At 41.0% G+C, this 13816-nt stretch overlaps 1 long non-coding RNA gene across 1 annotated transcript; it reads right to left on the bottom strand.

The window, feature by feature from the left end:
* Window positions 1-4653: 4653 nt before the first annotated feature.
* LOC116787132 lies at window positions 4654-12892 on the bottom strand. Its single transcript, XR_004357179.1, has 4 exons — window positions 12295-12892; window positions 8405-8485; window positions 6416-6559; window positions 4654-5656 (listed from the first exon to the last, which is right to left on the bottom strand). It is a non-coding gene; the product is annotated as an uncharacterized LOC116787132 (long non-coding RNA).
* Between the last annotated feature and the right edge of the window lie 924 nt (window positions 12893-13816).

Here is a 13816-nt window from a genome sequence, read left to right as displayed (position 1 = left end):
TGTGTGTGTGTGTGTGCGTGTGTGTGCGTGTGTGTGCGTGTGTGTGTGTGTGTGTGTGTGGTGGGCACAGGGAGTGTGGGGACGGGGAAAAAAAAAACCCAGAAGCAACCACCTGCTCCCTTCACAGAATCGATTAGGTTGGAAAAGACCTCTGGGGACACCGAGTCCAACCTGTGACCGATCACCGCCGTGTCAGCTGGACCGTGGCACTGAGTGCCACGTCTGGTCTGCCCTTTAACACCTTCGGGGACGGTGACTCCACCACCTCCCTGGGCAGCCCGTTCCAATGTCTAATCATGCTTTCAGAGAAGAAATTCTTGCTAATGTCCAATCTGAACCTCTTCTGGTGAAGCTTAAGACTTTGTCCTCTCATCATGTCACTTGTTACCTCAGAGAGGAGCCTGCCTCCCACCTGGCTACAACCTGCTGTCAGGAAGTTGTAGAGAGTGAGAAGGTCCCCCCTGAGCCTCCTTTTCTCCAGACTGAGGCCCCCTCCCCCCCCACTCCCTCAGCTGCTCCTTATAGTACTTGTGCTCCAGACCCTTCACCAGCTCCATTGCCCTTCTCTGGACACCCTCCAGCCCCTCAATGTCTTTCCAGCAGTGAGGGGCCCAGAACCAGACACAGGATTTGAGGTGTGGCCTCACCAGTGCCCAGCACAGGGGGACAGTCCCTGCCCTGGTCCTGCTGCCACACTATTGCTGATCCAAGCCAGGTGCCATTGGCCTCTTGCCCCCCTGGACACAGCTGGGCTCATGTCCAGCTGCTGTCACCAGCACTCCAGGGCCTTTCCCAACGGGCACTTTCCAGCCACTCTGCCCCAGCCTGGAGCTGCAGGGGGTTGTTGTGACCCAAGAGCAAGACCCGGCACCTGTTGAACCTCATACCGTTGATCTCGGTCTGTTTATCTCGTCCAGATCCCACATTATGGGATATGGGAATGTGAGTCAGCCCTGTTTCTCCTGAAGCAGGTGATAAGTAAGGCACACTCTTATGCTTGTGACTAGACCTGTGTCTGCTCCTGAACTTAACAAGTAGGGTCCAAGCACTCTGTAGTAATTTTAGTTGAAACCATCATTCCCTCTCCTTGATAGCATTGAAGTTCTCCCTCAGGGACATGTGGAGCATTGCCAAAACAGCAGAAGAAAAAGACTCCAGGTTTCAATTGCTTTAAAGAGCAGCATGTTCAGGTCATAAATCTGAAATCGTAAAGCCTCTTGGAACAAGAGCAGAATAATTATTCTGTTCAACAGAAAAATTTGTAATACAAATTCAGATGTTTCAACTAACTCATGCACACTGATATTAAAGTATAAATTCCACATCTCTTCCCAGTCTTACAGTCTCTGTACAAATGGATATTTAAGTACACTACACTTTCTGCTCTCATCTTCTGCTTACACTCATTACCTAATGCAGGTTGTGGTGATGCGTTAAGGCAATCAACACTTGGTCCATGTTCTGGTCATAAAATATAAAGAATAGCGAGGAATCATGAGTCCAAGTGGAATTCCATGCCTACAAAAAAGAGAGTTTCATTCCACATTTAGCTACTATTTGGGTCATTTAAAATGATTGTCTTAGAAAGTGGTTCACATCCAGGAAGAGTTCTGAGACCTGCAGAAGGAAAAGCAGATAAATGGTAACTCGCTGACCTACCTTTTCTCTGTCAGGTTTTGTAGCTGCTAGAGAGTGTATGAAATGGGATGCAGTGAAAGGCAAAGATAGGAAAAGTGGGGGGCTTAGAAGATCCCTCTTGCCTGGGATGTTCAGGGACCACTGAAGGTGGTGGTCTGTCACACAGCAGATAACCAGGGAGTGGAACAATCAATTATTTTCTGCCTACACCTGTAGTTGCAGGAAGAGAGTATTTCTGGTGACCATATAAAATAAGCTATATAACAGTGATAGCAGGTACTAGCAGGTAATAGTGACAGAAAGAAATCAGTCAAAAGGATTCATCAGTGGAGGTGATTCTGTAGCAGTTTTTTGGTGATAGAAAGGTTGGTGTCATCCAAAGAAACCAAACAGAGATAACTTGGAAACACACGAAAGCCCTAGTTTTAGAAGGGCTTTCTTCCCAAATCTAGGTGGCACATTTTGTGATTTTTACATTTGAAAAAAAGCCACAGATCTGTCACAGAACCTGTGGTAACCTTCAGTCACAGCTACCAGTGTAGCAGCATCTTGCCATCTTGAAAGATTTTACTATCTTCCCTTCTCCTTCTGCCTACTCATTCCTCTTCTATTGCCATTCCTAAAGGGCACGAAATGCTCTTAACAGCTCAAAGCACCTACTTTTGCGGCCTACAGCCCTAAAGGCTTTCTCTTGTGTGTAATCTCCTTTGGTCCTTTTTGTTATCTAGACCCACAGTTCTGTTTGTCCTCACACGGCTTTCAGCCTGGGACAGCAGCTTGGAGCTGATAGCAAAGAAAAACATGTCACACTGGAAAACCAAGTGAGATGGGGCACTGAAGAAGACAGGTCAGGCAATGCCCTTCAGGGTCCCAGCATATTTAGTCTGTGTCTGGGGAGCTGAAGCACTGTCTTGGTGATCAACCAGAGCTGTTGCTTTTCATTCCCATTCATCTTTGACTTGCCAAAAAGAATAATATGTCAAATGAGAAGGATATTTGGATACTGTTAAACAGGAGGCTGGGGTTCTGCTTATTTCATTTTCATAGTATATTTATATAATATATTTACAGATGGAGAATGGAAATGGATAAAAGCTTAGCTATTTCTCCAACCTCCAGCATAATATAGCACACTACCTCATCTCTCAGACCTCCAAGAGATTCTTTGAATAAACTAGGAGACCAGACATGAAATCTTTAGTATTTTTAGGATGATGAAAAAGGCTAGAAACAATAAAACCCCTTAGTCCTATCTGTCTTTATATTTGACAAAGGGATAGGCTAAGAAGCAAATATCCTGGAAATTACCATAAAATTTCCCCTCTTCTCTCTCCAGACTGTATAAATCTGAGGAGTGCATTACCCAAGGTAACTGGGAGGCTGTTGGATGAATATATTTGCAAGCAGAAGGGTAAAAGAGATGGTACTCTCTGGATATACTGGTGATAGAGTCTTATTCAACTATTTAAAAAAATGTAGGATTATTAAAAGTATTTGGTTCTGACACCTCACTGATGTTACCTTCACCTTGTGCTTTCTTCTACTGCCCACCTAATATTTCTACCTGCTCACCTTCCACTTGCTAAATGTCAAGTCTCTTATTTTTGCCTGTGTCTTGGCTCCAGCTTCTGGCTTTCTGGGATTTCTGGGCTGTATCTTTTTCTTGAAGAGAGAAGGGCAATGGTAAGTCTGAAAAAAAAAAGAGGGTGAGTAGCAAGATCTGTAAAACAAGTGTGCCATAAACTCACTTCCCTGCAAAAACGGACAAAACAAAGGGATTTTGTCACTCCTGCTGGTCCTGCAGATTACACATCTAATGGCTTGTTTGCATTCTTTTAATTAATTAATTAATTAATTAAATTAATTAACACATTCATTACTGTGTTCAGGAATAAAAGGGATGGGGCTTCTCAGCCAGGGGATGAGAGAATGGCTGAAAGGCCAGGAAAAATCCCAGCCAAGCGTGGGCAGCAGCAATCAATGTCATTCACAGCTCCAGGCTGTACCTGCAGCCAGAGGAAGAGAGAATGTAATATAAGAAATTGAGGAACCTCCAGGGACAAGAAACAAAGATGAGAGACAGCTCCCCAGTGGCAGATTTACAGTCACATGTTTATTTTTTGATATCATGTGTAATATGCCCAATGTCATATCTGTGACCAGTGACCCTGTCCTAGTTAGAACAGCTGGGACCAGTTCATCACTGTATAGGTGTAACCCAAAACTGTGTATTCTATAGCCTTCCATGCCATTTCCCAGAAACTGGTATCAATAGACTATTTACACCTTCTGCCCAGAGCAGCCTGACTCCTCAGGCTATAAACTACATGTTAAGAGGCCTGCGAGATAGGAGGGTGCCTTCCTGTCCTCACACTCTTTTGTGGAACTCCCTGCCCTGAGGGAAGTACTGAGCATTCCTGCCTGAACTGGAGAATATATAATCTTGGAGTCTTGGAACTTTTGGAACCACTCGTGGGATCCAGAGGAAGATTGCAGATCACCACTCTCAACCAAACTGCAGACCACCACTCTCGACTGAACTGCAACCACCACTTTTCAACCAGACTGCAACCATCACTCTCGACTGAACTGCAATCACCACTCTTGACCAGACTGCAACAGCACTCTCACCAACAGGTTTTCCCCTCTCCTTTTACTTTGGACTCAGGGGGCCCAAAGAACACCACTCTGTTCATGCCCCAGGGTGCTGGGTTATACAGTTGGGTTTTGTGGGTTAAAACCAATTTTTTATCTGTATAATTGTACTTATTGTATTATTTTATTAAATTGATATTCTGATTTATAATCTCTCCTTTGAGTTGAGTTCATTTCCCCTGCTGGTTTACCTTTAAACCAGCGCAGACCCCATTGTCGGTGCTTACCCCATTGTCCCCCCAGTGCAAATGGTTGTCTCTTAGGTGCCAGGACCTTCATGATAACAATTCGAAGGTCATACAAATACTAAATGTTATTTTTCTTCCTGTCTGACTAACATAATAACAAACACCAGCGTATCAAGTGCTTGACTAAATCCCTTTATTGATTTCACTATAGAGATGGGGTACATTAACAACACCAACAACACATCTTAAGTACAGGAACAATTATAGAAATATTTGCTATGCAGCCTCCTCCTGCTCGGGGTCTGCAAATCATTGATATCAGCCTGCTCCAAAGAAGTTATAATGGATAAGAACTGAAAATAACATAAAACCAGACAATATAATAATAATTACCAACAAATACATCTGAACCTAGGGTGCATCCAGAGGAGGACTCTGTTTTAACTGAAGCTACAGCATTTGGGGAAAAAAAACCCCAAACGAATACAAAATTAATTATTGCCCCAAGACAGAATGAATATATTGTGAGACACTCTTCTGGACAAGTAGAACAGAATAATTTTATTCAAGCCAATGAAGGGATGAGACTGAGACCTCTCTACTAAATGAATATAGTTTCTTGCATCTTCAATACCCCCCTCATACAAATCTCACTGAAGGCTGTCAAGGGAAGAAAAATCAAGTCCAAACCTGGGCTTTATATAAAAGTTCAGTGCAACCTTTGACATTCCCTGTTTTGTCCATGAATTTTTGCAGTTGCATATAATGCAATCTAAAAGCTTATCTATATTGCAAAGTATTGCAGAATCAAGTCAGATGTGAATTAAATGTAGGTCTCCAAGCAGTCCATTGGGTCATTTTTGTAGTCTAAACAAGACCCAAATCCAACTTTTGATGCAGCAGCTTGAACCCAGGCCTTGCTACATGCATTGATATAATTGGATGGTTGCTGGTATTACAGGTTTAAGAAAACTCCAAATAAAATTAATATATGTCTTGCCCAGATATGGAGAGGTTAGAGGTTTAACAGAGATCTGGGATGACATAACTGAAGAGTGATCAGACTGATGGCAGGTCTTCTTTCATACAGGTCTCTTCAGAGAAAATCATGTAAAAGAAAACAAGCATTATATCCTGTTCTATTGAACAAGCAGAACCTTCCTGGGCTGAGTTATCTGGAAATAAAAGAGACAAAAGTTACTAGAACTAGAGAATCTCATTGAAGATTAACCTGCTGTGAGGGTCCTATGAGTAAAGAGAGGGCACCTCTGTGCCATGAGAACCATAGCAAGACTTGGGATGCTTTGGGATGGAGGTCTGGTCATGCGGCTATCACAAGGGAGCCACTCAGTGACAACTTCCAGGGAGAGCGACCTGGAAGAGCGATTAAATATGTTTTCTGGCTCTATGTAAGGACTACATGTGGATGGGAAGGATTTCTCTGAGGATTTCTCTGTCCACTGCCATTCCTAGTCTGAATTGAACAACTGTTATCCTGATTGCTTTCAAATCCCAGACTGAACTTCCTTGTGAGGGGAAGAGGAGGGGCAAGCACCGATCTCTTCTCTGTGAGGATCAGTGACAGGACCTGAAGGAATGGCCTGAAGTTGTATCAGGGGAGGTTTAGGTTGGATATTAGAAAGAGACTCTTTCCCCAGAGGGTGGTTGGGCACTGAACAGGCTCCCCAGGGCAGTGGTCACAGCACTAAGGCTGACAGAGCTCAAGGAGTGTTTGGATGATACTCTTGGGCACATGGTGTGACTCCTGGGGATGGGCCAGGAAGGCCAGGACTTGGACTTGTGGGTCCCTTCCAACTCAGCATACTCTGTGATTCTCTGAACAACCCAGCATTTGGTTTGGGAGCTTCCTTGCACCTCATCTGATAAATGCAAATGTGTTGTATGAAAATAGGACACAGTTAAAAATGGTTTACCCTGTGTGTCAGCAAGACGTCAGCGTCCACCTGAGAGGCTGGGACATTTCACTGCCAAGAGGATGACAGTGATGAGCAGAATCACTGCAGTGAAGACCAGAGCGAAAACAACGTAACACCGGTGTGAGTTCTCCAAGCAGGTCACTGCCAAAGGGACAAGGGAGATGAGTCTCACCACAGGCAGAAAGCAAGTCAACTTTTGTTCTGAGTTATGGGAAGATGCAAAATCACTGTACCAGGCCTTCAGCAGGAGTGTGTTACACTGGGTGCTGTAGATCTAACACCTGTATATGTATATAGGTTTATATATATACACAAACCTGTGTGCATACATAAAATCACGTTTTCAGGGACAGAAGAGCCCTTTTCCTGGCTGTTCCTAATTTTTATCATCATAGCTGTTGAGAAAACACCTAAAAATGTGACCTCTTACCTTCTGTGGCAGAGCACAGCTTTGCCAACCCTGCCACGTCAACATTTTGCCATGTGCACACAGCACAGCCAGTACTTCCCACTCTGAAATATACCCTGCCTTTTCCTTGGAAAATGCCTTGCAATGATTGTGTTATTTTCCTGAGGTTACAAAACTGAAGACCCACAGGGAAATCCTGTAGTTCACATTCAGGCTTTAAAAATATAAAAAGCCTGAAGTAATTTGAAATTAGAAGTAATTTGAAATTCTAGAGACTCTTTCCAGATTATCATAACTTTTAAGCACAACAAAGAAACACTTCTTTCTATAGTCTTTAAATGCCTGTCTCCATAATTTTCTGCTCCAACTGTAATCCTGACTAGGATCTTTGTGTTCATTAGATCCCCATTCTTTCATACTTTCCATGTAAACCACCCCCCAATCTAATGGAGAATTAGAACATACATCTGACTTCTGTGGTTTTAAAGTTTGCAGTAAAGAATGTGAAGGGACAGAGCTCTTCTATAGTAATTTTCCATATTTATAGCATATGTTGATATTCCTTGAACAAAATTCTGAAAACCTGAACAGTGTAGACAGAATCAGAGGGAGGAAGTGAGGACTGAGGGCTATAAAAAGGCAGCTAAAAACCAGATGGGTTGATGGCCATATATCAAAACTGTGTTAATGACCACACTTTTCATGCTGCAGTCCCATCCTGCATTCACTGGGATAAAATCATTATTAATGAAATGTATTTCAATGAAAGCAGTGAATTGGTTTTGCCTTTGTAACAGCCAGACTGAGATCTCCACTTGTCCCACTCTCTTGTCTGCCCAACCACCACTTTTAATCAGAAAAATCATCTGAAGCTTTCAGTTTCTTTTCCTTGTTGTGAGGCCAAATTAAAACCCCAGTGGAAATACCTTTTCTCACTAGCATTTGCTGCAGCTACCACTTTTCTCTATAAATATCTTAAATGCTCTTACTGCATTGCATGAATGGAATATTTTCTTTCATTCTCTACTTCATTTTCACCTCACACACAAGAGCTAAAACTCACATCCAAGACGATTTCACTTTGCAGAACAAAATTTACTTACACAGTTTGAGAAAATTTAATATATCTTAAAATTTTAACTTAAGAAGTGATAGACACAATTTTTCTGACACCTGTCAAAACACTGTCCAGAATTTTTGCTTCCTGGCTATCACTTTGTAAAAGTAGCTCAGTTTTGTTTTAAATACAGAACAGTTTGAGTTGGAAGGGACCATAAAGATCATCTCATTCCAACCCCCTGCCATGGGCAGGGACACCTTCCACTAGCCCAGGTTGCTCTAAGCCCCATCCAACCTGGCCTGGAACACTTCCAGGGATGGGGCAGCCACAGTTTCTCTGGGCAACCTGTGCTAGGGCGTCACCACCCTCACAGGGAAGAATTTTTCCCTAATATCAACATCTCTTTGGGCACTTAGCCCTAAGCAACTCCTCCACTGTGTGTAATACAAAGAGGTATACAAAGAGGATAAAATGCAATGAGAAAAGGTGAAGTGTCCTGCCTGCAGTGTTGCAGTACCTGAATGTGTAATTTTGGATGTGCTGTCAGGTCTGTCAGATCTCCATTCCACCTTCACCTCAGCATATGTGATTGGATCACCTGCAGGAACAAAACGTGTTGCAATTAGAACCTTCCCAAGGCCAGCCCTTGCCATGCTCATTGCACTCAATCCCCTGCAGCATCAGACCCTCTCTGGGAAAGTGAGAAGAGCAACAACATGCAAGAGATGTTGCTTTATTGCTTTTTTTTTTCTGTCACTGAGTAAATGTACTAAAAAGAAATTACTAGGAGACTTCACGCATATAATTGCCCTGCTGTGCAGTTTTCCAAAATAAAATAAAATAAAATAAGGAAATGTTATTCAGTTATTAAACCTATGAAAACTTTAAAAAAACCTTCTAGGTGACCATAGCTTGTCACACAGTAAACTACTCTAATAATAATTTTATTTTTTCTTCTTTTACACACATATATACATTCTGTCAACCTCTAAGCAGAAGTTAATCAATGACAACTTCTTTTCAGTGAATTAATTTTTCCTCCTGTTTATTTCTCAATAAACTTCTTCCTACCGAATTCAGATCTTGTACATGGCTACAAAATATGCCTTTTGTCTTGTTTCCTCTTTCACAAAGAAGAGTACAATTCCTGTTGGAACAAAACGTGCACAGAGCAAAGACAGGCTATTTTCCCATCCCTAATGAATGAAACATAATTTTAAAATGTATGTAAAATATAAACATACTGTTTTCATTTCATCCACGGATTTTTCTTCCTCAATTTCATCCTTCCATGTGTTTAAATGAGGTTTTTATTAATGGCTGGTCATCACATGATCTTCCTCCAGTCACTGCTTTCCATTCATGGAGCCTGAGGCAGGCACTTCAGAACTTTCTATAGTCTTACATTAGGCTTTCAAATGTGACAGGACAGAGATCTTCCCATTCCCTATCTGGTGGTCAATGAGTAGAAAACCCTCCTATGCCCCAGTAACCACTGGAATGGTTGTGACACTCCTGGTCGCACCCAGTAAAAAAAGTGCTTCACTGTGTGTTACAAGATTTTTACAACCAACAGCACAAAAAATGTTGTCAGGGTGGGTTTCCTCAAAAGTCTGGAAATGCCTGGCAAATTACTTTCTCTGCCTTCCTCGCCTCAGTAGTGGAGAATTCCTGTCTGCTGGACTATCAGAAGAGCTCAATCACCAGATTAGCTAACAACAATGCAAGGTGGGCTGGAAGAGGAATTGGCAGCAGAGTTTTCAGCAGCAAGCCATTCATTTTCCCAAGAAGGCATGTGGCTTGCTGAAACTGCTTTGCTTTAACCACAAGAACTAAGATTTCCTGTCTCATAGGAGCTTTCCCTATCTTTGGAGGCCTTGCCCACACTTGTCTGTTCTTACGTGTGGATGCTTACACTGCAGAACAGCGGAGATCTCTCTCACTATCCCTGCAAAAACAACCCATTCTTTGGCTTTCAGTGGCCAGTGCTGCATGCAAAGCCCAAGGAAGGCAAAGATGATGTTTAGGTACCTGACTTCTATTATTTAGTTGAGTTGCATCACCTAGATAGTATTTTCAAATTCACATAGTTAAAGGTGTGTCCAGAAGGTATTTCACTGCCCAGGGGATGTCTACAGGACCATTGGCCCAATTCAACAATTTTGTGCAATCAGGAAAGCTTGTGGGAAGAGGTACAACTAGAAAGATAACTGCAGGTGTAATGAGGTGAGGTACTGCCCCGTGACACAGTTTATCCTCCATTGGGTGATATTAAATCCAAGGATGAACTATCAGAGTAGGTGAGCGACAGGACACGTTTCACAGCAGTTTTCAGCAGGTGTGGCAGCAGAAGGAAGGAAGAAGCTATATTTTTACATCAACTGCAACACAACACCTTGGAGGTTGCCTGCTTTGCATGTTTTGCCTCATTTCCCAGGAGCTTCTTCCATCAAATTTGCTTGCTGATAGTGTACGAAATAAGTTTTGGGTTTTTTTTTTCAATCTTAAGAGAGAAACCAAACAGATTTTTCTCTGAAGTGCCACGGGGAAGACAAGCAAATGCAAATTTCAGCAGTGCAAAACGTAGGACATGTCCAGACCTGCAGGTTAAAAGCTCTGTCCTCCTCTTGTAAAAAGTCAAGGAAGCAGAAGCTGAAGGCAGAGGAGAAGCAGGTTGCAGGCTAACTAGTGGACGAGCGTAGTGGCTGTGGGGAAGCAAAGCTAACTTAGAGCTACAAAATCAGGTAAGGCAGCACAAACATTGAAGTGTGTAACAAGAAAATGCTCACAGGTAGGGCAGTATGAACACCCCCTTTTTTTTGGACTAGGTTATAATTTTTGTCTCAAAGGAGCAAATTTAGCCTTACTGTATCAATGACTTAATGTCAAATATGTATGGATTAAGACCGCAAGGTCTCTTGAGTGTTTTCAGGCAGGTGGGTGATAGGCGACATCCCTGCTCTGAACTCTCTGTAACGGCAAACACCAAGCTTTGACCTGAAGAAAAGCAACGTCCTAAGGGTGCCAGGGCTGCTGAGATCTACCTCAGACTTACAAAAAATGTCGAATCTAACCCATTTTTTTAGAACTTTCTAAAAAAATCTTTCTTGTGCAGTTGCCAAGGAGTCAGAACAGTTTAACAGAGTTTGGCAGAAGACAAGAGCTTAGTTTCCTGCACTCAGGCTCTCAAATATGAAAGCAATGGAACACACACAGAAATCGAAGAGAGAGGTTGTAAGAGTGGAAATTTTTATAAATATAAGAATGTGAAAAAATATTAATTATATAGATAGGTGAGATTTTTTCACTATATCTCAGTAGCACACACCGATGCTGTTAATAGATGTCATATTCCAGATCAATTTAAAGTATTTCTTCATGCAAGATATTACAAACAGCCTGTGGAAGTCAATGTTTTAGGATAATATTAAAATAAAGCATTTATTAGGACACCAAAAGGGATGCAAGACTGGGAGAAGTGACAAGAACTGGTGATATTTTACTATTGCAATTGAAAAGATTTTTTTCAAAATACCATGCTGTCCTACTCTAAAGCATAAGAAAAATATTTTGCATGAAATTTGGTTACTTATTCAGTCTTATAATTGCCCACAAAAAATTTTTAGATACTGAATTTCCAAGCATCTCATACTGGTAAAATATATGTCTTAAAAACATGAATTATTTCCTGCTTTTATCCATTAATGGCTATATTTTGCACTTTATTACTTGAAAATAAAGGTTTTGAGTAATCAGTTTTACAGTTGAAGATATCAGTAGGTCATACACAAATTGGAGGGCTAACAGTTTTCAAAATTACAGAGACTTCTATTAAAACTTGACTTGCATTTTTCTCACCATAGAACTTTTAGAAATGAAAAAGGGGGACAGAGACAGATAAAGAAAGAAAAAGAGAGAGAGAAAGAAAGAAGAAAGAAAGAGAAGAAAAACTAGAAACAGACCTATCATTTTAGAATTTAAAAATATTTCTGGTGTTGAAGAAAGGAATCAAATTAAGATATAAAATAGAAGTGTACTGCAGGAGGGAGAAGTCCATTCAGCTGTCAATGAGTTTCCAATAATCTGTGTAAATATCTTCAATGTCTGAACATTAATTTTTTTCAGAAACAGAACATCTCAGCCATACTACTGAAATCCAGAATGGGATTTTAAAGGTCAGTCTTCACTTTCGCTAGAATTCAGTATTTATTCTATTAATAAACATGAATTTGCCAAGCAAATAGATATATAATAAACAGGGGTGGTTATTAATAGTTATCAAAATGCTTTCAACATGACTTCTGAATGATCTAAGAAAAAATGAAACGTGGTATTGAGCAGAGGGAAACGAAGTAACATTAAATTATGAATGGTATTAATATTATTAACATTATTGCATTTTTTTACCTGTATCTGAAGCTTCTGAAGTGAAATGTACTCTTTCCTTGGGTGGTACCTCAGCATAAACCACCTCACTTGCCATTTTGAAAAGCTGCTTTCAGACCTGCAATCAAAATGGACTCACTGAAAAAGTACCATCCCCTATTTTTGGCCACTCTCCGCCATACCACATGAGGTCAAAACAAGTGTTTAGATGTCTGTAAAACGGAAGGAAACCAGAACCCTTTTTTTCAAATGTAAATTCTCACCTTGTAGCTTTTGGTAAGCAGTTCTTCATTCGTACTCCCTTCTGATGGTGTATGTTCTATTAAAGCTGTGATTTTGATCAACTTTCTCATAAAATGGGACCTTCAGCCCACATCTAATTTTTGTTTGGAACTCGAGCTGGCAACATGCTGAGTGTGTGCATATCCTCCTCAAACCAAATGGACACTAAAATGTGTTTCAACTCAGATCGTGATGATTAGATTGTTCAGTTTGTGATTAGATTGTTCAGTTTGTGATTGTCAGATCACTTCCTCCTAAACTGCAGTAGTTCAGGGTTGAAACCAGGAAACAATGATGTAGGGAGGTTTTTATTGCTGAAAAAACGAATTTCAAGAGTTTGGAAAAAATTTTTTTCTGCATTTAAATTTTCTTTAAATTTATTTCATGAAGAATAAAATTAATTTTAAAAATCAGGTTTGAAAATGTTGCTATAAGGCCAACTTTCTTTTTTTTTCTTTGGATTTTCTTCCTCATAGAAATTTCTAATTTTTTTGAGTTTATGGTAACTTAAAATTATAGCAAAACTTTGAATTCTTCTCCCAGGGGAATTTCTGCTCTTCAATCAGCTCTACACCACATGCTAGTCCTCATATCCCAGTGGCATTATTAAACTCAGAATTAAACTAGGGCTGAGTCTGACCTATTATTCCTCTTCCTGTTGGTCATCAAATTTTCTCATTAAAGACAGACAACACAGTTCTTTGGAACTATCATGACGGTAAGTCAAGAAATGCAATATTTTGACCTCTTGGGACCAACCATAGAAGAAGTATGAAAGAAAGAAAGAAGAATGACTTCAGCATTTTCAGCTTAAATCACTGAACTGTGTTGAGAATGGGCTTTCACAACACTGGTTACTGAAAAGTTCTGTATTAATCAGAGAGTAATAGAATCATTTGGGTTGGAAGGGACCTTAAAGATCATTCCAACTCGCTGCCATGGGCAGGGACACCTTCCACTAGCCCAGGTTGCTCTAAGTCCCATCCAACCTGGCCTGGAACACTTCCAGGGATGGGGCAGCCACAGCTTCTCTGGGCAACCTGTGCCAGGGCCTCACTACCCTCAGAGGGAAGAATTTCTTCCCTACATCTAACCTGAATTTCCCCTCTTTCAGTCTGAAACCAAACAGGTTTTTTTATTATTACATGTACATTTATTATTCTTTACATTTACTTTTCTAGTAGCTCTGGCCCATCATGAATGACCTAGTTCTGACCTAGTTCATGTTCATGATTCAGGAGTCTTCCTCTTGAGAGAGGAG

The sequence above is a fragment of the Chiroxiphia lanceolata genome, chromosome 5 (genome assembly GCF_009829145.1).
Source record: "Chiroxiphia lanceolata isolate bChiLan1 chromosome 5, bChiLan1.pri, whole genome shotgun sequence".
In the NCBI taxonomy this organism is placed as follows: Eukaryota; Metazoa; Chordata; class Aves; order Passeriformes; family Pipridae; genus Chiroxiphia; species Chiroxiphia lanceolata.
This window is presented reverse-complemented; position numbering and strand designations above follow the sequence as displayed.